The 23,723-nt window shown below is 43.0% G+C and overlaps 1 long non-coding RNA gene across 2 annotated transcripts in view; it reads left to right on the forward strand.

The window, feature by feature from the left end:
- Nucleotides 1-23,723, forward strand: part of LOC140541343 (uncharacterized) — a 70,863-nt gene that overhangs the window by 7,269 nt on the left and 39,871 nt on the right. The window contains exon 3 of one of the 2 annotated variants that reach the window (XR_011977916.1): nt 1,159-3,142. The exons of the other annotated variant lie outside the window; for it this stretch is intronic. This is a non-coding gene — a long non-coding RNA (uncharacterized lncRNA). Of the gene's footprint in view, nt 1-1,158; nt 3,143-23,723 lie in introns of those variants that run through there. 2 annotated transcript variants of the gene reach the window in all.

Genomic DNA, 23,723 nt, shown 5'->3' on the forward strand with positions numbered 1-23,723 from the left:
ATATTTATTAGAATAATTTATTATAATAATTTCTTCAAGGCTAGACTATTGCAACGCAGTATTATCAGAATGTTCCAGCAGGAATCTACGTAAACTGCAACCAGTCCAAAATGCTTCAGCCAGGGTCCTTAAAATTTGATCATATCAGTCTAGTTCTATCAGCACTACACTTGCCTTAAACAATTTAAGTGAAATACCTCAAATTATTTGATAGCCTGAACTGAGTACAAACAATTAAGTTGTTTAGTGTTATATGTAGTTAAGTAAAGTAAGTGACTTGTAGTCACTCTGCAGTCACATTTTTGAAACCGGGGGTGGTAGAGAAAGGCCCAGTATAGAAGGTGGGAGTTTTATTCATCAAGACAAACTGGACAAACATAAGGCACACCCAATAGGTCACCATATTTTACAGGAACAGTTTTGTTAACTTAATATATCACTACTCAATATGTCAATATAATAATAAGTAAATAAATTCACTATAACTCAAAATATGCCAAAAAGTCGTACACAAACAAACTCTTAACTATTTAAGTTTAACTATTCATTTTTTAGTTAGTTGGCCTTAATCATCTTAATTTATCCCAACATTCTGTAGTTTTTATTATGTTAATTTCATTGATTCTAGTAGTGCAGTTAGGTTGTACCTGTGAGACTTCATTTCCCTTAATGAATAATCACGATTACTGAGATCACACGGCCCTGGCTTCTTACTAGTTCACAAAATTCAGAAGTCAGAAAATTTAGAAGTCTTTGACCAGGGGAAGAGACTTTTCTTAAAAAGCCATCAACCCTGGTATAACCTTCAAGATAATGTTTGGGACCCAATCCCAATCTTAGAGAGAGAAAATTCACTAGTTTAGTTTTAATGTTTCCCTTTGGATAATGGTTGCAGATCCATGGCTTCATTGACTTATTGAGGTAAACTGGTGCTGTTGTCCCACTACTTATATGCGATCACTCAGGTTTTTTGACGGTGGAGTGAATGGATTCTAGTGTTTCATGGTCCTCTTATGTCTGTGTTACTTTCTGGCTCTCTCCTTTTAGTTAGGCTGTTATAGTCAGTGGCTATAGTCCCTAGCCACATTCTGGTATTGTTCATATTCTCTGTACTGCATAAATCCAAACAGAACTAATTCAATCTCAATACTTTTTCAGAGTAAATGACGGCCCACCTGTCCAGCCTGACACTAATAAGAGATCATCTAACTCTCCTGCTACTTGCTTCAGACCAGCTGGCCACCCTCCAGCTACTGCTTCTGACCAATTTCCCCCCTTCCCATCCTACGATTTAGAATTCTGAATTTCAAAAGATTTAGGTAAGACATGAATGTAATTGCAAGCCTTAAAAAGTGCAAGACAACAAGCAACTCTGACATTTGGAAACCCAGGAGAAGTTTGTTCCATCACCTCGGTGCCAAGACAGGGAAAAGTATGGATGCTTGTCTTTCTTAAATCTTGAGGGATAGTGGATCAAGCTAAGCCATACTTAAAGCTCTTATCAGCAAAAAGAAGAAAAATCTATTTGATTTAAATATGTAAAAATGTCAATGTAATGTGATGGCTTTAGTAAAAGTGTGACATGATGTGCAACAGATACAAAAACAATCACAGCATCAGGGTAATGGATCTCTTTCTTGCAGAAACAAGGATTAGCACACACATGCTTGCATCTGCTTGTCCATTATTTGTTAAACAGTGTTGAAAACACAGTCTGCTGCAGAGAGATAACAGTTTAGAAGGATCAAAATTAAGTGCTCTGCATTTCACTACTTACCACTATGGGCCACTGTTTGGCTTACATATGCAGATGAGTTGAGCATTATGGTGAGGTTGTCTAGCTCAGTCGGAGGGTCAGTGGCACCAGCAGGCAGCTCCATGGGGTTAAGTGCATCTTGAGGTCAGGCAGCAGGGTTACAGGGTTTCCCTGGTTACAGCAGCCTTTAGACCTGGTAGACCTGCGTCTTGGTGTTACTTGAGTTGTTTCTGACTATCTGAACCAAATTCCTCTCACCTGAGGCTGACATTTTGGGTCTTCTTCCAGATATTGTGGCTACACTTCCCAATAACTTTTACATTCCTGATGGTTAGATGTATAATTTTGACCCTGTGTTGCACCAAATTCTTGTTCTTTTTCTAATAAAGTGGCTCATTCAGCCAAAGGAAAAAAAAAGTTATTTACACAATTGGATGTGGCTTAGCAAATAAAAGAGATAATTTTAATGCTTTTTAACAGAAGATGTAAAGTCATAAGTCACTGCCTGTATGCTTTTTCGAAATGTTTTTTCTTTCTCTTTTCTTCTTTTGTCTTGCCACTGCCTGTTGACTGAAGATCTAACTGTGATCCCCGGATGATGAGGCCAATGCTTAGACAGAAAGATATGAAGATACTGATGGGTCATTATAGCAATCATTGCAACTGCAGTTGCAGGAATACATGAGTAGAAAGAGAACTTGCTTTAATAAGATTTTAGAGCACATTGATTTTGTTTACCCTGCGTTTCAGGAGAGTAGGACAAGATAATTTTTTTTTCTTTAACTGACAAAATGACACTAACTAATCAAATTAAGGGATGCCAGTAACTGTGTCATGTCTTTATTTCTGTCACAAGTGTCAACAATGATGTGAGTGATCTTTATCCATATTTTTTGATAATACACAGGAATGACTTTATTATTAATGACTTTATTAAAATTTAATCATGTTTTGAGTGTAATACTGCTAAAGATTGAGGATTGAGAACAATGACTAAAATTGTACAGAAATGTCTTCTACATATTTATTAAACATGCTTTCAAATGCAATGTGACATTGTACAAAATATAAACTTTAAATGACTAAATGATCCATCAGTCCACAGCCAGGTTTACTGTCATGTACATTAGGTCAGAAATGACTAAAATAATAAATAACATGAAGAATAATATAAAAAAATAAATATTGTTTCTTGTAGCTGTTGTACCTGCTTTACCTACATCATCACTGACTGTAAGATCTTTGGGGAATCATTTTAATGTACTCTAAAAATGGTTTCTGAGCCATTGGAGTCCTACACATTGTTTGTTCAGTTGTCACAAGTTCCTGAGGAAAAACAAAGAGATTAAGTCAAGAGAGATATTCTCTTTTTGCACATACATCTGTTAGGTTGGCATAATGTCTATACTAAATAAAAAATATGTTTTACGGTTTTCCTATCCAGAATTTAATAAAATGGGTTAGCCAAAAACTGACCATAGTTTAATTCAATTTCAATTAATTCAATTTAGAATCTAAATTTTAAAATGCATTAAAAAACAATGTTTGGATATTTGTTCTAAACCAATTAAGGTACCCCATTTTAAGCATGTCAAATGATCAGCTAGTCATAGCTATTATTAATTAGTATTTTATATGATTGTGCTGATGAATAAGAGCTGTCATTACCTTCAGTCTTCGAAGCACTCTACATGTTTTGTATGTGTCTTTGTTGGAGTCACTACAGGTGAAGTTTAGTTTTTTTAGACCATGTTCAATACACTGATAATCAGTGCAGTTGTCCTAGAAAAATGGTAGAACCATTGGTCAGTCAGAATCTGTGTCAATCAAAACAGCCATGAATGGAACTACGACACATTGTCTTTGCCATTTGACTGAAATGTGTACATAAAATGGGTACTTACCATTGTGCTGGGTTGGTAAACACACTGGCATTCAGATTTCTTTAATAAAGAAAAATACGTTTCTGTAAACCCATTTGTCTATTTAAGACATTTGAATGCTAACATCATTTCAAAACTCCTCACCAACTTTTAAAAATAATGTATTGAAGAATACAATAACAATGGCTACAACCAAAGAGTACAAATAGTAAGAATAGGAACTACATGCAGCTAGTTTTTCTGCAAGACTAAGGTTGAAAGGAAGTCACTGCAATGCATGGGCATGATACAATCTAAACATCAGATAAGAGCCTTGAACAGGTTTGTGAAAACCATCATACAGCTGCAAAACTAATTGTGCTTGTTTGTTTGAAAAAAGCGAATTCAATTTAACTAATTTTTAAAGACTACTTACCTCTGCCACTTGGCAGTTGCTTGCACATTCCTATGAAAGAAATACAAGTACATCACATCTTGAACTATTTTTCTTTAAACATGTATCTGGCTATGATAGGAAGTGTATGAAATGAACTTACCATTTTTGATTTGACTAAATGTTCAAGTTTTTCCCTAATTGCTTGAAAGTCTATATCAAACTCTGTTAGTGGCGCAGAGTGGCAGTGTGCAATTACTGACACCAGAAATATGAAGCCTGAAACAGCAATCATTGTTTCTTCTAGAGGTTTAAACTCTATTCACTCTGTGCTTTATGAGTTGAGCAATGCACCTTTTAAGACTCCTAAATAGAAATTCCATGGAAGAGGGAAATCCCTTTTGCTGTGCTTAGTGCTATAGTTATTTGTCATTCAATACCCACAGAACAGCAATTTTACCCAAGTTGCAAGGAAAGGTTTTACAGTCCTCTTCACTTATCTTCTAAATCTCCTACTACCTTGAATCACCCAGTAAAGTCAGCTGCATAATTATGATGCTGTTTTTCCACATCTCCCATGGGCACATTTTTAAGGTTATAGTGACAATCGACACTTTGTTGGGTAAATGATTGTCTTACACTTTGGAGAGTTTTTACTCTGAACCCAAATTCTTAAAAAACAGCAGTGTTTGAATTAAATCCTGATTTGTGTTTTTGCTGTTGTCATGATACTATAATGTAGGCACCAGTTTAAATGTGTTGACCTGCCACAAACAGACAACTAAACCAAGCTGTTCAGTCAGCACTCATTGAGGTCAAGAGTTCTCAGATTCCCATTTAAGGGTTAGATAAAAACGTTCTGTTAAAACCAGCTGTACTATGGAGGAAGAATACTCCCCTTCTGATGATTTATCAAGGACTACAATTCTAATACCTTTTCACAGTTAAAGTAAGCTTATCAACGAAAAGCAAAAGAAAATTGAAACGCAAAAAGCACAAAAACCATACACAAGAAAAATACAAAAAAGGCCTACATGGGGCTGTGCATCAGTAAGTCTACAGTGTCTCTGGATCCCACTGCAAGAGTCTTAATTGTTGAACAAGGATGTCAAGAAGCTAAAAGTAGTGCCACACAGAGCCGCATATGGGTGGAGCAGACCTTGGGCCAAGACACCAAGGTGAAGAAAGAGAGCATGTTGCGGAGCGGTGGCACTAATCTAATTACTGAAGTCTATATGGAGCTAGGCAGTAAAGATGAGGACGAGTCAGAGATATCCAGGAAGGCAGAGGAAGAGGCAGATACAGATGGAAATGAACCTGAGGACCTCCTGAAGTTCTCTGACAGTGTGGGGAGCCTAAGAAGTGAGTTTCTGGAATGAGTTACTGGACTGAACTGCATTCTCTGTGTCCACCATGACAGATAATTCATTTAATTAAAGTAGGAAATAGTGTAATAGTGTAAATATCTTAGATATTCATCTGTTGATGTGCTGTACTTCTTTTTGCCCTTGTGATCTCACAGGGTGCTTTAGAGTGGCTGTTATTTCATTTAACATATTTGTTTAAAAATAATGTATTGAAGAAAACTATGATTACTAAAACTTATGTGTATATGTTATGTGAATGTACATACTCATTATTGTGTGGATTGCTTACGTCTCACTCAGTTATGTGTGCTAAACCACATCCTAGTAATGGATCAACTGAGCTCCTTATCTGTTGTGGGGAATCATACTTTTTTCCTAAGACAGGGAAAGCCCCTTATATACAAAGTAGAAACACTGTTCTCAGTGGGATTTCTATGTGGTGACTAAGCAATGGGGATGCCCTTAGTCATAACATTTTTCAGGCATTTAGTGTGATACTGTAGCAGTTTGTAATATGCTTACAATTGTGGTAAGTGTGATGATGAGCACTTTCATAACAGAAAATGACCGTAGTGCATCATTATATGTAAACCCCATAGAAATACATGGAATAGAAAAATAAAATTGTGCACTTTTTTTCAAATATTTGAACAGGGTGGCATTTGGAATAAAATGTCCAGTAACTTGATGAAAATGTAATCGAATTGAATTTGATCAAATTTCTAATTATACAATGAATGAAAACATAACAGTTGATTAATTGGTTTGGTTAAAAACCTGTTTCAAAACATGTTTTTGTTTCAGCAGAGTTGGCAAGTACATAGACTATGTTCAAACTGCAGACAAATCAGATTTGTTTCTCAAATCAGATCTGGTGAGATGACTGTTCGCATTATTTGCAAGTGATCAGATTGAATTTGCGTGTCCTGACATCATGAACCTGGATTGCTGTGATAATGATGTAAGCTCTTTCATTGTTAGGCAAGTCTGTTTACTCTGCAGCCACCTTTTATGCAATCTTCCAATTTGAAATTGTCACATAAGACCATGCTCCTATTTCTACAAATTTTCTGCTTTTTCTGACTACTGTGTTGTGCAGATCTCCATATCTAGGGTGGCTTTCCCCGTATGCACTTCTACCCTCCTCCGCTCTCAGCAAAACCAGCAAGCTGGTTCTTTTTAATAAATGGATTGTGGAACTTCCGTAAACAGATATTCCAAAAAAAGTGGCAGGTCTCCTATAATGTCTCTGCTGTTATACACACCTATGGCATTTAAGCCCTAAACAATATCTTACAGGCTGCAGTGCCTCTCAATCTGCAGGCCCTTTCCCATGAATAAAACCATTTAGATTGCAGCAAGGAATTGCAAGCGCATCGACTTACCAGACTAAACCCTGCATTTGGATTTTTAAAGGACTATGGGTCAGTATTTTAGCAGTTGTTGGCAAACCACTTATAACACAGATGATGTCCTGATGATCTGCCTTGCTATGCGTTTACAATGGCATAAGCAAATGCAAAAATGTTCATAGCTATATCATCAAGAAAACATAATTTAGAAAATTTTAGCTTTATATGATCTTTGTAGCTGAGATAAGAAACTCTGTGTTACCATATTTTGGTAAAATATATATTACTAACAAATTTGTTCCATAACTGATTTCAGCAAGCTGACATTTATATACTCAAAGTCAGGTAAGGATGTTGATGCAGCTAAAGCTATTAGACAAGGTATCCTTCCAGGCTGTTTATTAGACAGTGTGCTTAGTGTCATATAGAGCAAGGCTAAGTCCTGTCAGGCTGGGAAGTGTTTACGGCCTCAGATGCAGCCAATGCCTGGTGATGCCTCTAAAGCTATTTATTACACAATTTCTCCCTCCAGGCTGACCATTCATAGCCTTGTAGGCAGATGATGCCTGTAAAGCTGTGAATTACACAAGTTCTTTCTCCAGACTGTTAATCAGCCATTGTGTTTAGTGTCATATGGGTGTGCTAGTTCCTAGTTTCCTGTCAGGTGCTAAGTATTTTCAGCCTCAGAGGCAGCCAGTGGTGGCAGTGCCTCTAAAGCTGTTTACACAAGGTCTCATTCCAGACAGTTTATTAGCCCTTGTGCGTAATGCCATACTGACGAGGTAAAATATGTTTACTAGACTAATCCTTATCATCAACTGTGCTTCATTTTAGACAGGACAAGTGTTTATGGATCAGAGATACCGTTTCATCCTTTTACTATGCATAAAAGTGTTACTGTTCATGGTATTTTAAATATACTGTTTATATGTCATTTTAAAGTGTGAAATATTCTGAAAGCAGGTTCAATAAAATAATTGTTTGATATCTCCCAACCCTAACCTACAAAAAAATCCATGAAAAGATCCAAAAAAAGACATGGCACCGAAGTGGTGTAGCGAACTTCCCCTGGGTGTTGATAAGAACAAGAAAAGATAGTTGAAACAAAGGCTTACAGTGTTGTTATCAGCCTATGGCCTACAAGAACTGTGGTGTTGATGTGCTAAGAGTTAACTAAGGGTATGTGATTCTGAACTGTTTAATCAGGCAAAACATAATTATAAAAACTAAGGGCAGGAATAATTGTTAATCCTTATAATGTCATCAAATGTTTCTGTTGGATAAGCCGATCCCATATTTATTTTGAGGTTGTAGATGCATATAAATCTGGGAATTTAAAAAAGATCTCAGAACACAGTAATAATTACAAGTACAGCAACTGCCAACTGCCAATTGTGAGGGGCAGTGGTGGCTTAGCGGTTAGAGCAGTGGGCAATTGATGACAGGGTTCTTGGTTTGATACCTGGGCTTGGCTGGCTGCCACTGTTGGGCCCTTGAGCAAGGCCCCTCACCCTCCCTGCTCATTGGGTGCCGCAGCAATGACTGTCATTGTGTGTTTGATCTCTAGTGTTTGTGTTTTTTCACTGCACGGATGGGTTAAAGGTAGAAGCCAAATTCCATCTGTGCACAACACAAATAGTGAATACGGTTGTCTTGTCTTGTTTTGTCTTGTCAACATGGCCAGGTCAGGCCGTTCTAGCAAGTTCAGTCCAACAACAGATCACAGAATGATCCTCTTTTTATTGGTTTAGTCAAATTACTGCCATTTCTTAATAATGTTTAAATACAAATCAAATGTCTATATGTTTAAGTAATTGTTTAAAAAAAATTAAGGTTTTTGCCATTATTAATCATTAATATTAACACTGGCCACTGTATTTCATGTTTCTGCCCAAAACTAAATTAAAACTGTTTACTATACAACTACAGTCATGGCCAAAAGTGTTAGCACCCCTGGAATTCTTCCAGAAAATTAAGTATTTCTCTCAGAAAATTAGGCCAATTGCACATGTTTTGTTATACACATGTTTATTTCCTTAGTGTATATTGGAACACAAAAAACAGAGAAAAAAAAGGCAAAAAGGCAAAATTTATATAATTTAACAAAAACTCCTAAAACGGGCCGGACAAAATAATTTGCACCCTCAATTTAATGTTTGTTTAAACACCCTTTGGAAAACATAACTGAAATCATTTCCTTGTCAGCTCCACCCACTAGCCCTGTCATTCTGTATATCTATTTTTATACATATTCTTTGTTTTGTTTTTTTGCCATGTACACCCAATTAAATAATGTAACACTCAAATAATAACAATAAGCTCTGATTGTATAATGCATCTGAGAAAAAAAGAATTTCATGAAATATGTAACGGTCACTTTAAGGTGGGGTACAGTGCGCATGTGCATGGAGAGTTTGGAGGAAAGCGCGGGAGAGTGTGTGCGTATGGTGAACTGTGCTGGGTTGTAGCCTGGGTTCTCCAGCTGGTGTTGTCTGGGAAGTTGTGACGAGTGAAGTGGAGGTGCTCTCATTGCTCATTAAAACCGTCTCTGAAACCCCTGCACGACGTGTTCCCTGCGTGTCTCTTAATGGAGCTAAGTATTCACCTCTCCACGAGAGCACCCACCTAACACCATACTTCCAGTCGTTACAAAAATGGCGCCCGAACTTTTCTCTTGATGCCCTGGGGCCTGTTCGGCTTTGGAGCTTCGTAAGTTTGGATAACGAAGCCCTTTTTGGGGTCGCTACGAGGCCAATTAGCTGTGAAGTTAACCGTCAGTGCTGTGCTACTTCGCGGCTGGCGCAGGGTGTGTTTTTGCTTGTTGCGGTGCTGACGGTTAGCCATTGTTTCCCCTCGAGGCCTCTGTCGCCTGTTTTCCGCCGTTAGCGCTAGCGTGTTAGCTAGACCGGCTACAGCCTCTCGCGCCTGGATTCGGCTCGGTTTGCGAGATTGGACTTGTTTTTTGCTCTTTTTGGACCATTTTTGCCTAAGCGGACAGTCGTGTGTGTGCTTCTGTTTTTCGGATGGGACATTTTCGCTGTGGAATGCTTCACTGTTTACGGTGAACTGAATTCGCTAACCGCGGGAGCACGGGGCTAACACATGGTAGGACCCCCGTGGCACGCTGCTGGTGTGACGGTGGAGGAGCGGCGCTGGAGATTGGTTTTTTGAGACCCTTTTATTTATTTTTCCACTCTTTTTCTCCCATTTGTTTTCGCTGTTCATTTGGATGTGAGGACTGGCTTCTCGTTTTGCTCGTGGACTCATGGTTTCGGTTCAGTGACAGGACTGGAGCGTGGGGGTGCTGCAGGTGCTCGGCGCTGGGACTCCATCTCCCCTGAAATCGAGTGCGGACGCGGCGGAGCACGTGAGTCTAGTGAACTCGCTTTCCAGCAGTCCAGGACTCTTGAATGACTCAAGCGAAATCACTATAAGTAAGACTGGTCCTTATTACTAGTTTGGGTTTTACTACTTTTTTTCTGCTAGAGTGGTAACTGGAAAAGCTTTGGTTTTTGCTACTGTTTTTTTCTTACTTATTGTTAATTATATTATAATACTCTTTTTGTTTACAAGTGTATTAGTCGTGTTGCTTGGTCATTTCGATTTCCTTTTATCACTGTTTAATTTTGAACTTTGTTTAAGCCTGAACTTTAATCTCAAAATGGAATTTCATGATGACTCTGTGACGGATGACGATGACTTTGGGCCACGTACAGCTGTACCTGAGCCACACTGTGACAGTCTAGAGAACAGAGTTTGCTTGTTGCAACAAGAGATGCGGATATTGAGAGATTGTTTCAACTCCTCTTTGCAAGCACAGACTGAACTGCTTAAACAGTTAAAATCTGACGTTAGACCCAGTTCTCATAGTCAGTGTGTTACATGGTCAGTTCCGTTAAGCACGTCTACGCCACATATACCTGGCCAAAAGGTGGGCCAATCAGCTGATTGTCGGCCTAATGTTTATGCAAATCATAATCCACTTAATCTAAGAGGTACTACTAGTTCCTATGGGGCTCAGATTAGTCCTGGGCACGATGCAACTGACTTGCATGATTCATCTGGAGCTAGAGTCAACATGAACACCTCTTGTGGTGTGGATCATTGCTCAAGCAATGAACTCTTGTCAGATTCCGCTGTGCTCAGTAGCACGTCACGTGTTCTTACTTCACTACTGCAACAGTCTAAACTTGAACCTCCCAAGTTCAGTAATTCTGGTGGCACTCCACCAGCGGAGTGGCTACGTGCGGTTGGAGACTACCAGCGTGATATGGGCTTGTCGGATGCTCGGATCCTTTCTGAATTGCCTCGTTTCCTCACGGGTGAGCCAAGCCGTTGGTTTCAAGTTCTAAGGCCACATATTGATAGTTGGGCCCGGTTCTCCCAGCTTTTCCAGAAGGCCTTTATACCTTCTGATGATCAGGAGCGAACTTGGAGGGGAATTCTTGACTACTTTCAAGCTCCGGAGGAGCCTTTTCCAACTTTTGTTGCACACATGTTGAGTGAGTTTGCCAAGCTGAGACATCCACCGCCTGAACCAGATCAGGTTGAGCTGATCTGCAAGCATGCTCTAGAGAAATACACTATTGCTCTGTATGGCTCTTGTATATCTTCTGTCTCGGATTTTCTGTTGCGGGCTCACGAGCTTCATGCAGCACTGGGTCACCGTGACTCCAGCAGCTCTCGTGGGATTTCCCTTCCGTCAGTTAAGTCTGTTGTCTGCTATAAGTGCTCACTGCCTGGTTATACATCTCGAACCTGCCCGGAGTGCAATCCTAAAACTACTCAAAGGGACGGGACAGGCAACCAAAGTGGTGCTGAGTTTTCTCCACAACCCCAGGGTGGGTTGAGCAGGCAGTTTTCAGATCACGAACGTCCCCAAAGGAAAGGGCAGCCACGTGGCCATGCGAAAGGTGGAAGGCCGTACCAACGTGACTCTTTGCCACCACACGATTCGCCTAACTTTAATAAGCAGGTGGCTAACACTGCTGATGTTCCCCATTTAGCCCATATTGAGGATGCGTCTTCCGCAGTTTCGTGGAACACCCCATTTTGTGTCAGTGTTAAGCTGAGGAATCATGTTGTGCCTGCAACATTGGACACTGGTGCTTCACTTTCGGCCATATTAGCAGATTATGCTGACCGAAACAAAGATGGAAATGTTAAGTGTGAGCCATGGGTGGCGCCTCCATTACGATTGGCCGATGCAGCCTACTGTGTTCCAGTTGGGATTGCGTGGCTTCCTCTTTGGTTTCAGGGCCAACGTTTCTTTCATCGGTTTGTCATTTTGAACAGTATGTCTTCACCTGTTATACTTGGGATGGATTTCATGATTCGGGCGTCGGTCTCAATACATGTCCCAAGCAGGACCGTGACTCTGGGAGTCCAAGATACATCGGGTATGTTGGACCTAGTTGATGACCCTTCAAGTGATAACACCCTTTGTGCGCTGGATGGACCAGACCTTGCTTGCTCACAGGTTGAGACTGATGCGCTTCTGGTTAAAGTAGGCGAGTCCTCATTGAGTCTTGGGCAAAAAAGAGAAGCTGCAGAATCTTTTGTGAGACTTCAGTGAGTTGTTTACCAATCGCCTTGGTCATACCAGAGTTGCGGAGCACCGTATTGAGACGGGGGATAATAGACCAATCCACCTTCCCCCATACCGCACTTCTCCTCTCAAGAAGAGGCTCATCGAAGAACAAATTCAGTCCATGCTTGAGGAGGGCATTATTGAACCAGCCTTGGGACCCTGGGCCGCACCGGTGGTCATTGTACCTAAACCATCAGGAGAGGCCAGATTTTGTGTAGATTATAGAGGTCTAAACAATGTAACTGTGAAGGACAAGTATCCATTGCCAAGAGTAGATGAGTCTCTCGATTTCCTGGCTCGGGGAAAATTTATCTCCACTATTGATTTAGCTCGGGGATACTGGCAAGTTGGGGTGGAGGAGAGCTCTAGACCGAAAACTGCGTTTACATCCCACTGTGGTCTTTTCCAGTTCAGGGTCCTGCCCTTTGGCCTTTGTAATGCCCCCGCTACATTCCAGAGGGTTATGAACACCATCTTGGCCGGCCTTATCTACAAAAGCTGTGCCGTTTACTTGGACGATATTGTGATTGTTTCTCCAAGCTTCGAACAACATCTCACTGACTTGCGAGAAGTGTTCTTGAGACTTGAGCAGGCAGGTTTGTCCCTAAAATTGGGAAAATGTCAATTTTGTCGTGATGATCTCAAATTCCTGGGTTACAGAGTCACGCACAAAGGTATCCTTCCTGATACAGATAAGATTAGCGCTCTGTTGGCCTTTCCTGTGCCGTCAGACGTGAGGCAAGTCAGACAGTTTCTGGGTCTTACCAGTTACTACCGGAGGTTTGTGAACAACTATGCCCGGCATGCCGAACCTCTGTTTGCCCTGACCCGGCACGACACCCCGTTTGTGTGGAACGCAGACTGTCAGCAGGCAATGGATTATTTGAGAAGCTGCCTCACTTCCGCACCAATCCTCAGCTTCCCTGATTTTGATCGTCCGTTTTGTCTTCATACGGATGCTTGCGACATAGGGTTGGGTGCAGTGCTCATGCAGCGTGACAAATCTGGAAGAGAGGTTGTCATAGCCTATGCTAGTCGAACACTTCATAAGTCTGAGAAGCCCTACTCCACAACAGAAAAGGAGTGTTTGGGTGTTATTTGGGCTCTCGAGTATTTTAGGCCATACATTGAAGGTCTTCCAATAACCGTTTACACCGACCACAGTAGCCTGAAATGGCTCATGTCCCGTCCATCTCCTTCAGGGCGCTTGGCCAGATGGTGTCTTCGCCTGCAAGACTTTGACATTCGGTTCGTCCATAAACCTGGTTATCAAAACAGAGTTCCTGATGCCTTGTCCAGAAATCCGCAGCAGGTGGACCAGGAACCTACTGATCTACTGCCTGGGTATGCCGTAGTAGCGGGCCTTGATTTGCGCTCCCAGACATTGGTGGAGCTGACCGATAAGGACCAGCTCCGGAAACTTCAAAGGGAAGACCCAGTTGTAACAGACATTCGGGAAAAGGTGGAAAACTCACAAGGTACTTCCTCAGAGGATGAGTGGCTAGACAAGTTTGCTGTTCATGATGGGCTTGTATACTACCAAGACATGGGATCGAGCTGTAGCTTGCACCCATTGAGTGGCCTTAAACTGTATGTCCCAGAGTCCCTTAGAGGATTGCTCTTAAAGTATTACCATGATCACCCAACAGCTGGTCACTTGGGGTTTACAAAGACCCTAGCCAGATTAAGACAGCGCTTCTTTTGGCCAAAAATGAGGAAAGAAGTGAAATTGTACGTGTTCACATGTCCAGTGTGTCAACTCACTAAGCCTTCTCAGAGAAAGCCAGCGGGAATGCTCGTCCCTGTTCACGCAAATGAGCCCTGGGAAGTTGCGGGAGTAGACTTTGTGGGTCCATTACCTCGTACACAGGCAGGAAATGCGTACATTCTAGTCTTCGTTGACTACTTCAGTAAGTGGGTGGAGGTGGCTGCTGTCAAAGAGGCGACAGCACAGGTGGCAGCAAGCAAATTTCAAAGTGAAGTCTTTGCCAGACACGGTGCCCCTAGGTACCTGGTTTCAGATCGCGGAACACCTTTCATAAGTGAATTCTTTAACCGTGTGGTGGAAGCGTTGGGGACGGAACACCGGCTCACTACTGCCTACCACCCCCAAACCAACGCTACAGAGAGGGTGAACCGTACGCTTAAGACGGCAATTAGAGCGTATGTTGGCGACAAACACAACACGTGGGACAAATACCTCCCACAAATTTGTTTTGCCCTCCGAACGGCCACCCAGGAGAGCACAGGATTTAGCCCTGCTAAAATGTTATATGGGAGAGAATTGTCTACTCCAATTGACTTATTGACCCAACCGACTACAGAGGGGTTAAACGACCCTTTGTCAAGTCAACCTCAGACACTTGAGAAGTCTATTGGAAAAGTCCATGACCATGCTCGGGCAGCACTACAAATGAGTCATAGGCGGCAGAAGCACTACTATGATCAAAAACGCCGTTCGGTCACTTACCAGACAGGAGATTTAGTTCGTCTGAAAAGTCATCCACGCTCTGATGCAGTGGCCAATCTAACCGCTAAACTGGCTCCTGTGTATAGTGGGCCTTATCGCATTGCTCAGAAGCTTTCAGAGGTCAACTACCATTTGGTTAAAGAAGATGGTTCAGACATGGGCGTTGTGCATGTAGTCAACCTTCAGCCATTTCACACTCTGCCCATAAGTGACACTCAGACCACTACTCACCCTAATCCAGATTCTTTTGTTAGTTTGGAGAATTCCTCTGGTAGGGCAGGTGATGACAGTTTGAGTCATAGCTCCTTTGTAGAACCAGAGCCTCAAGTCCTTGATAAGGCTATAGAGGAGGAGGCCCCGCTGTTGGAAGACCCAATTCCCGCTAGTGCTGATTTGGTTGAACTGTCAGAGCCCCTAGCTCGTATGTTTGTAGATGATACTGACGGACCAGCTGCTCATAGCTATTACTTAAGGGAGAGACTCTCGAAAACAGACAAAACGGACACTGACTGTTTGATAAGCACTACCGCTACTGGTGTGGCCAGTCATTTGGCTGTATCTGGTGACATTTCCGTGACCCATTCCTATGACCTGAGACCACGACATCATCCGAGAGTTACAGCCGGCTGGACTGTAAGTAGATGGACTAACAGCTACCACACAGACCGTTTAAATCGTGACTAACTTCTTTATTTGACCACACTGAACATATTGTTTTTGTTTTCTGATTGTCTTGTTTTCAGATCATACTGTGTGCAGGTTTTGCAATCACATGTTTAAGTTAAAAGTTTAACAATGTTAAAAAGAAAAAAAGGTAAGTTTTCGAAATGTCTGAATGGTAAATGGAACCATGTGGTACAAGTTTTATATATTTTTTTATTTTAGCTTGACTGCTAAACGTACTAAGGCATGGTTTTCCAGGTTTAAAGAAAAAAAAGGGGTTTTTTTTGTTTGTATTTTTGTTTCTGTATGCTTGTCTGTGATATGTACTATTCCCTGCAATTACCATGTGTGGTACGACACATTGTTGATCCTTTACAGCTTGTTTGTAGACGGCTGGGGTCAGCCTTTTTTTTTGTTTGGGAGGGAATATGTAACGGTCACTTTAAGGTGGGGTACAGTGCGCATGTGCATGGAGAGTTTGGAGGAAAGCGCGGGAGAGTGTGTGCGTATGGTGAACTGTGCTGGGTTGTAGCCTGGGTTCTCCAGCTGGTGTTGTCTGGGAAGTTGTGACGAGTGAAGTGGAGGTGCTCTCATTGCTCATTAAAACCGTCTCTGAAACCCCTGCACGACGTGTTCCCTGTGTGTCTCTTAATGGAGCTAAGTATTCACCTCTCCACGAGAGCACCCACCTAACACCATACTTCCAGTCGTTACAAATACATGACATTTTGTGTATCTGTGTGTAACCTGCCATTTTTTTTTACAATCTAGGTACACAGTCACATTCTGCAATGTATACAATTGCTCAGAGAAACTCGCTGGACACTGTCTGCTGGTTCAGCCTGGATTATTCTCCTCCACCGTGCTCCAAATGATCTGAATTAAATTTATTAAATACAGTTAACAAAAGATAAGCAGTCTCTGTCTCCTCATACATGTTCTCCGCAGCCACGCTGAAAGCAGACTCTAAAATATTCCTGCGCCCCCTAGCGCCTGACGAGCGCCGTCCTAGTTTCAGTTATAGTCATGTGTGTTTAATTTAGGTTCTTTGTTTGTGTTAACACATTACACCTGAGGCTGTGGTATTTAAGTGGCTAGCGCTAGATACCCCTTGCCAAGAATTAAACTTAAACTTGTAGATACGTTCAAACTGAGGTATTCACGGTAGCCATCTCGCGTAGGGAATCTAGTGCTGTAGGTTTTTGTTATCCCTCCTCATTGTTTCTACCCACCATAGCCTAGCTCTACGTATTCCACCAGCCTCAAGTCCGTTTGTTATACGCCCTTTTGTGTTCAATATATACTCTTGCATCGTACCATCCCTGCGAGTGTTCATCCCGCCTAGTCACGACCTAGCCAGTCATGACACAAACAAACAAATTAATTAACAATAATCCTTAATTTTAATTAAAAATCTTAATTTTGAGATACCATAGGACTTTCGACTAGGCAGAAATACATATCTGGATATCCCTAACTTAGTTTTGTCTAATTGTTACTTGCATTCAATATATCTACACTTTAATCTGCAGTAAAATCTTCAGATAGTTTCAGATACCTAATCCTATAGTTTCTATATTTAAAATAGCCTTTTTTATCTGAATATCTTCAACTGGAATTATGAGTAATTTGAACTAAAAATGACATATCTCTAATGTACTTTATATATTATTTGTTTCGATATATGAATTTATTATTCTTAAGAATCTTGAGAGCTGGCTCAAACTGCAATTTCATCTAGTCCACATATAATTAAAGACATCTTAATTGAAAAGTATGTTTAGTCATAAAATAATTGCAGATATCTGTAATGTAAGTCTGGTTGCACATATTAATGTAAAACGACTTGCCACTGAACGTTTTCGTTATATCTTTGACTTGTTCCAATGGAGGATAGTTATGGTGAGTAAGTTAATGTGTTTGATTTACTTTCATAATGAACAGATTAGTTCATGTGCTAGGAATGTGCAATGTGTGTTTTGTTTTTGTTGTTTTTTTTGTTTTGTTTTTTTTACAACTGGCATTGTCACAAAGCAGCTTTACAGAAAAGGGGGAACCATACTCCTCTGGTCAGAACTATTTACAAATTATTGATAAAGGTCACAGAACCACCGATTAGGACTGTTCTACTGCTCAGGTAAATTTGTGAAAAATGGAAAAGCAAGCTAAAAAAGGGAAGAAATGAAATTGGCTTGGAAAGTGGTACTTTGAGGTGAAAGTTGTGAAACAGAGTACATGTAAGAATGTGTAGTGTGACGTGCATGTGTGATGTACTGACACCTTGGAGCTAACTGTTCATGACATGCTTCCATACTCTTGAGAGAGCAGCCAGTAAATACAGTATAACTTAATATAATTATAGTAATGGTGGTCAAAGTAATGAGAGTAATGATAGTTAATGGTGGCAATAATAATAGTGGCAGATAGATAAGAGTCCATGTAAATTTTAATATAGTCATTAGACAGGTAGCAGTGGCAGGAGGGTGGGCAGCTGGTCTGACACCGGTGGTAGAGGAGTCTGGGGGCAGCTGGTCTGATGCAGGTAAAGGGGACCCCAGCTATCTTCCAACAGGTCGGGCCGGATGAGTGGGCGGCCATTAACTATACGACGGTAAAGAGAAGTTCTAAATGGATTTATGGAGAGCAAAGAATGTTGAGCAGTAGCAGTTTACTGAGAGCAGAGAATGTTGAGCAGTATCGGAGTGTGGTTTCAGCTCTGCAGTTTGTGAGGCTGAGGTAAAAATGTCTCTAGACATCTCTTTTCACAGAGGCACAAACACAGCTGCCTTAGTTGTGCAGAGGGCAGCTTGCAGGAGTTTGAAAGCTCTAAAGTTATACTGCCTTTGAGCACTCCTCTGCTTTATGAAGCTCTAAAGCAATGTGTCATTGCTAAATAACTGAAATACATCTGATTACAACCAAATTATTACATTGGGGTACCTACATTTGTGTCACACCTTCAAGACAGGATGACGAGTTGTTGTTAACAAGCTTTTTTATTAACTCAACCTTTGTACATACATGCTTAGCATCATTGCACTGCCTCACCATTCATCAACACTGCAGTAACTGCTCCCATAGGCTCCTTTTCCAAGGATATATACTAAACCAATCACAGTGCAGCATTTCTCTGCATCCAATCACAGTAGCCCTATAACAGTCAGTTGCTAAGCCAACTATGTTTATATGTAGTGATATTATGTCTGAATATTGCGATGATAATCACTGGAGCACCGAAGTCAGGTTATGCTTGCCCTTATTAGAACAATTGGGCTAATTAATGTAGGCTGTAATACAATGTCATGCTGGCTAGGCGAGACAAGGGAACACTTGCAGGGACAGAGCAATGCAAGAATATGGTCTTTAATGATGAAACCAAACAAACAAACACAAACAAACGAGGCAGCAAAGTACAGGGTCCAAAAACCGGAAACAGAAAACAAACAGGTGACAACAGAATTGGGGCTAAACCTGGGAAGACTACCTAAGGCTGGAACGTAGCCCGGGAGCAAAGCGAGAATGGGCAAATCAAACAAAGGGAGGAAGGCTAGAACTCAAAGAAACCAATGAAACTAGCAAAACAAAACCACACCCCAAAACCGCGCTCGTCAGGCGCTAATAAACTTACTTGACTAGAGTGCCAGGGAACCGGACGCCAAAACCCAGTGGCGACCAACCGGTGACCCAGACAGCAATCTCCTTCTGAACGTGAAACCGCTCCGATAGAGCATCCACTACCGAAACCTGTAGACTCTCCTAGAAGTCTCATGAACGTGAAGCCAACCTTACAGCTTGGCATCGCAAGAGTAATTCTCGGCGACGAGGCATCTGCGTTTGCTCCCTTTGTACTCCAGCTCTCAGGTGAAACGAATCAGAACTAAACAGAAAACATGGCGTCTTACTTCGACCGCTGTCAACATAAAAGTCCTTAGTGAGAAAACCAACGGGAGGAACAGACAGTACATGAACACTGAAATCAACCCAACATCGACTGAAAAGTCCCAAGGAGCCTGTGGACCGCGGCCCGAAACCGCCCCTGGGGGGGGGGGGCGCGGCGCCGCTGTGGCTGACAGTACCCCCCCCCCCCGAAGCGGCCGGTTGGGTCCCCCGACGGGGACGCCCCGGTCGCCGGCCAGATGCCTGAGAAGCGGGCCCACTCGGTCCGATGAGACGGGCTGCGGCACCTGCCGTCTGGAGAACTCCTGGACCAACGCCGGGTCCAGGACGTTACTAGCCGGTTCCCAGGAGCGTCCCTTCCACTTCTACAGGCTCCGGCAGCGTGTCCGCCGGGGTGGCCTCGTCCAGGGGCCCAGGCACCACAGGCTTGAGCTGCGACACATGAAACACAGGATGTATACGTGAGACAGAAACCTCGTTGATGTGCTTGACAACCTCGAATGGATCCATGTACTTAGCTGCCAATTTCTGAGACGGAAGACCAGTCCGAATGTCCCGTGTGGAGACCCATACGCGATCTCCAGGCGCGTATGACGGGGTCTCCCCACGCTTCCGATCGACCTGTGTCTTATAGCGCCGCAGGAAGGTCTGGATGTGCTGATGGGTCTTGGCCCAGACAGCTTCGCTGCGGCGCATCCATGCATCGACTGCTGGTACTCGGGTCTCTGCAGCAGTCCAAGGGGCCAACGGGGGTTGGTAGCCTAACATACACTGATAGGGGGTGAGGCCAGTGGTCACGCACCTCAGCGAGTTCTGGGCCATCTCGGCCCAAACCAGATACCACGACCAGTCACTGGGGTAGTCGTGACAGTAGATCCGCAGAAACCTTCCCAGCTCCTGGTTAGTGCGCTTGCACTGGCCATTGGTCTGTGGGTGGTATCCTGAGGAAAGACTTGCGCTCACCCCCAGGTGCTCGCAAAACACCCCCCATACCCGGGATGTGAACTGGGCCCCTCGGTCTGATACTATGTCCTCCGGGATTCCGAAATTCCGGGCAGATCCGTGACAAAGTCCACCGCCAGGTGAGACCACAGGCGGTCAGGGACGGGCAGAGGCATGAGCTTCCCCGAAGGGAGCGTCTTGGGGGTTTTGCACAGGGCGCAGGTGTTACATGAAATGATTATACGGTGAATGTCTGCCCGCATTCCTTCCCACCAGTACTTGGCTGCCAGTAGGTGAAAGGCTTACCTGGGTGGCCGGCCGTTGGAGAGGCGTGGGCCCAACCAATGAGCCTTTCCCGGAACGCGCTCGGTACATAGACCTTGTCCGGGGGGCACACTGCGGGAACGACGGTGTTGGAAAGCGCCTCGGCTATCTCTGTATCGAGGTCCCATTGTATCGCCGCGACTGAAACAGAAGGTGGTAATACGGGTACCGGGTCGACCTCTCCCTCGTCCGCCGTTTGGTGGATGCGGGAGAGGGCGTCCGCCTTGGTGTTACGGGAGCCTGGCCTGTACGTGATGTGAAACCGGAACCTGGTGAAAAACAGGGACCACTTGGCTTGCCTGGGGTTCAGACACTTAGCTTGCCGGAGATACTCGGGGTTCTTATGGTCGGTAAGTACCAGGATTGGGTGGTCAGCGCCCTCCAACCAATGGCGCCACTCTGACAGCGCCATCTTGACTGCCAGGAGCTCCCGATCCCCTACCCCGTAGTTCCGCTCTGCTCCTGTGAGCTTCTTAGAGTAAAACGCGATGGGGTGCAAGCGGTCGCTTCCCTCCTGTCTTTGTGACAGGACGGCCCCCACCCCTGTACTGGAGGCATCCACCTCCACCACGAACGGTCTGCGGGGATCGGGGTGGCGCAACAATGGGGGCGATGTGAAAGCACGCTTAAGTGCTTGAAACGAGTCCTCTGCGGCCTGCGTCCATGTGATGCGCCGCGGGGCTCCCTTAAGTAATGACGTGATGGGCGCTGCCAAACTACTGAAGTCTCTAATGAACCTCCTGTAGAAGTTTGCGAAAGCCTAGAAAGCTCTGTACTTGCTTGACCGAGCCTGGTGACAGCCAATCCAGAACCGCCTGAACCTTTGCCTGATCCATAAGAACCCCCGCTCGCTGATGATGTAACCCAGAAAAGGTATCCCCGGCACGTGGAACACACACTTTTCTAATTTAACGAACAGCAGGTGGGACCTGAGTCTTGCCAGGACCAGGCGGACGTGACGCACATGGGTGATCAGGTCAGGGGAGTACACCACGAATCGTCCGAGGTAGTCCCTCCGGACGTCATTGATAAACGACTGGAAGACGGAGGGGGCGTTGGCTAGGCCATACGGCATGACCCGGTATTGGTAATGCCCCCTGGTGGTCATGAACGCCGTCTTCCACTCGTCCCCCTCCCTGATCCGCACGAGATTGTATGCGCTGCGCAAGTCTAACTTGCTAAACACCCGGGCCTCCCGCAACTGTTCGAGGGCGGACGGGACCAACGGCATGGGATAGGGGAAGCGCCTGGTTATCGCGTAATCTATAATAATAATAATAATAATCTATACACGGCCTCAACCCCTCCCCTTTCTTCTGAATTAAAAAAAAAACCTGACGCTACAGGAGACTTAGACGTCTTACTTCGACCGCTGTCAACATAAAAGTCCTTAGTGAGAAAACCAACGGGAGGAACAGAAAGTACATGAACATTGAAATCAACCCAACATCGACTGAAAAGTCCCAAGGAGCCTGTGGACCGCGGCCCGAAACCGCCCCTTGGGGGGGGGGGGGGCGCGGCGCCGCTGGGCTGACATACAACAGGTGTTGAGGATCAAAATACCACTAAATCTGAAGCTGAAGTGCATTCTTCAACCCTGCCAGCTCTGTTATGACACAGTACAGTGTAAACAGTACTGTTTACACTGGAATGAACAGCTTTTCCACAGGTTGCGCCTCTCTTATTATTCTGTTATGTCACTGATTGACAAAGGGTAAGATTATGTATGGCACTTTTTATTTAGCAATACTTTATTCATAGTTTGGCGTTGAACACATCATTTTAAAAAACTGTAAAAAAAGCATTCTGTTATCTCTCTTTTCTTCCAAACTTACAAGTATGGGGGTACAGACTAATGGGCCATTACCTTTGACAGTGGGGAGGGGAACTCTCCCGTGTTCTCACCTAACTCATAATTATTTACTGTGTAAGCCTCATGCTTAAAAAATGTGTAACTTCAGAGTTGTAACACAAGGAATTAAACCATATGAAATTTCAGAAACCTATAAACACCTATGTATATATAGCCAACACTCATGTTTACAAACTTCATAGATGTTTGTATTTCCTCTTATCCTTTAAAAATAAGTCTATGTTTTGAGTAGATTTAAACAAAAATGAGAGTAATGACATTTGTAATGCTCTTACAGTGTTGCTGAGTTTGTGCTAAATACAGTATAAGCATATGAAATTTAGGTGAAATTTCTAAGAATATGTAAACAAAACTACCTCAGATGTGTCTGAAAGGCCTTAGACTCCAGAGGCCTCATACTCACTCTCCCTGCTACCAACAAAATCACAATTGCTTACATTTTTTGGGACTTAAGAATAATAGGTACTTTGTTGCATATCTCTTGCATGCAATGACTGCTCGAACTCTGCAATTTATAGACATCATCAGGTGCTGAATATGCTTACCAAGCCTAAATAAAAATGCAGCCATCTTCAGCTGTCTTGCTTGTTTTGTGGCCATATTCCCTTCCCATGTCTCTTTAATGAGAAGCAACCCCACACATGAATGGGTCTCAGGGTGAATCACTGTTGGCATAACACAGGACTCATAATAGCGCTCACCTTTTCTTCTCCGCAAAACTTTTTCCAGATGTCCCAGAAGTCTTAAGGGGGCTTCATCAGAGAAAATGACTACTCCAGTCTTTTGCAATCCAATTCCTATACTTTATAGAGTTGCAAATAGATTGTCAGTTTGTCCCTGATGTTTTTCTTGGACAGAAGTGGCTTCTTTGCTGCCCTTCTTGACACGAAGCCATCCTCCAGAAGCCTTTCACATGTCTTTCTTGGGCACTCTGAGGCTTTCTTCATTGCAATTAAACCTCTTTCCTGGATGTTATTGATGAATTAATAAATTACTGATTTAGGTGTTCATTTAGATGTTACAAGCAGCAATGTCTTTGCCTGTAAATTCCCTTTTTATGCAATGCGATAATGACTGCACGTTTCTTCGGAGGTAACCATGATTAACAAAAGAAAACTTCCAATACCACCACACAACCAGTCTGCCCTTTTAATCATCTTGACAGAGTGATATCAGCTGCCTTGTCCTCGTTAACGCTTCCTCCTGAGCTAATGAGAATGCAGTGGAAATGCA

The sequence above is a fragment of the Salminus brasiliensis genome, chromosome 19, assembly GCF_030463535.1.
Source record: "Salminus brasiliensis chromosome 19, fSalBra1.hap2, whole genome shotgun sequence".
NCBI lineage: Eukaryota > Metazoa > Chordata > Actinopteri > Characiformes > Bryconidae > Salminus > Salminus brasiliensis.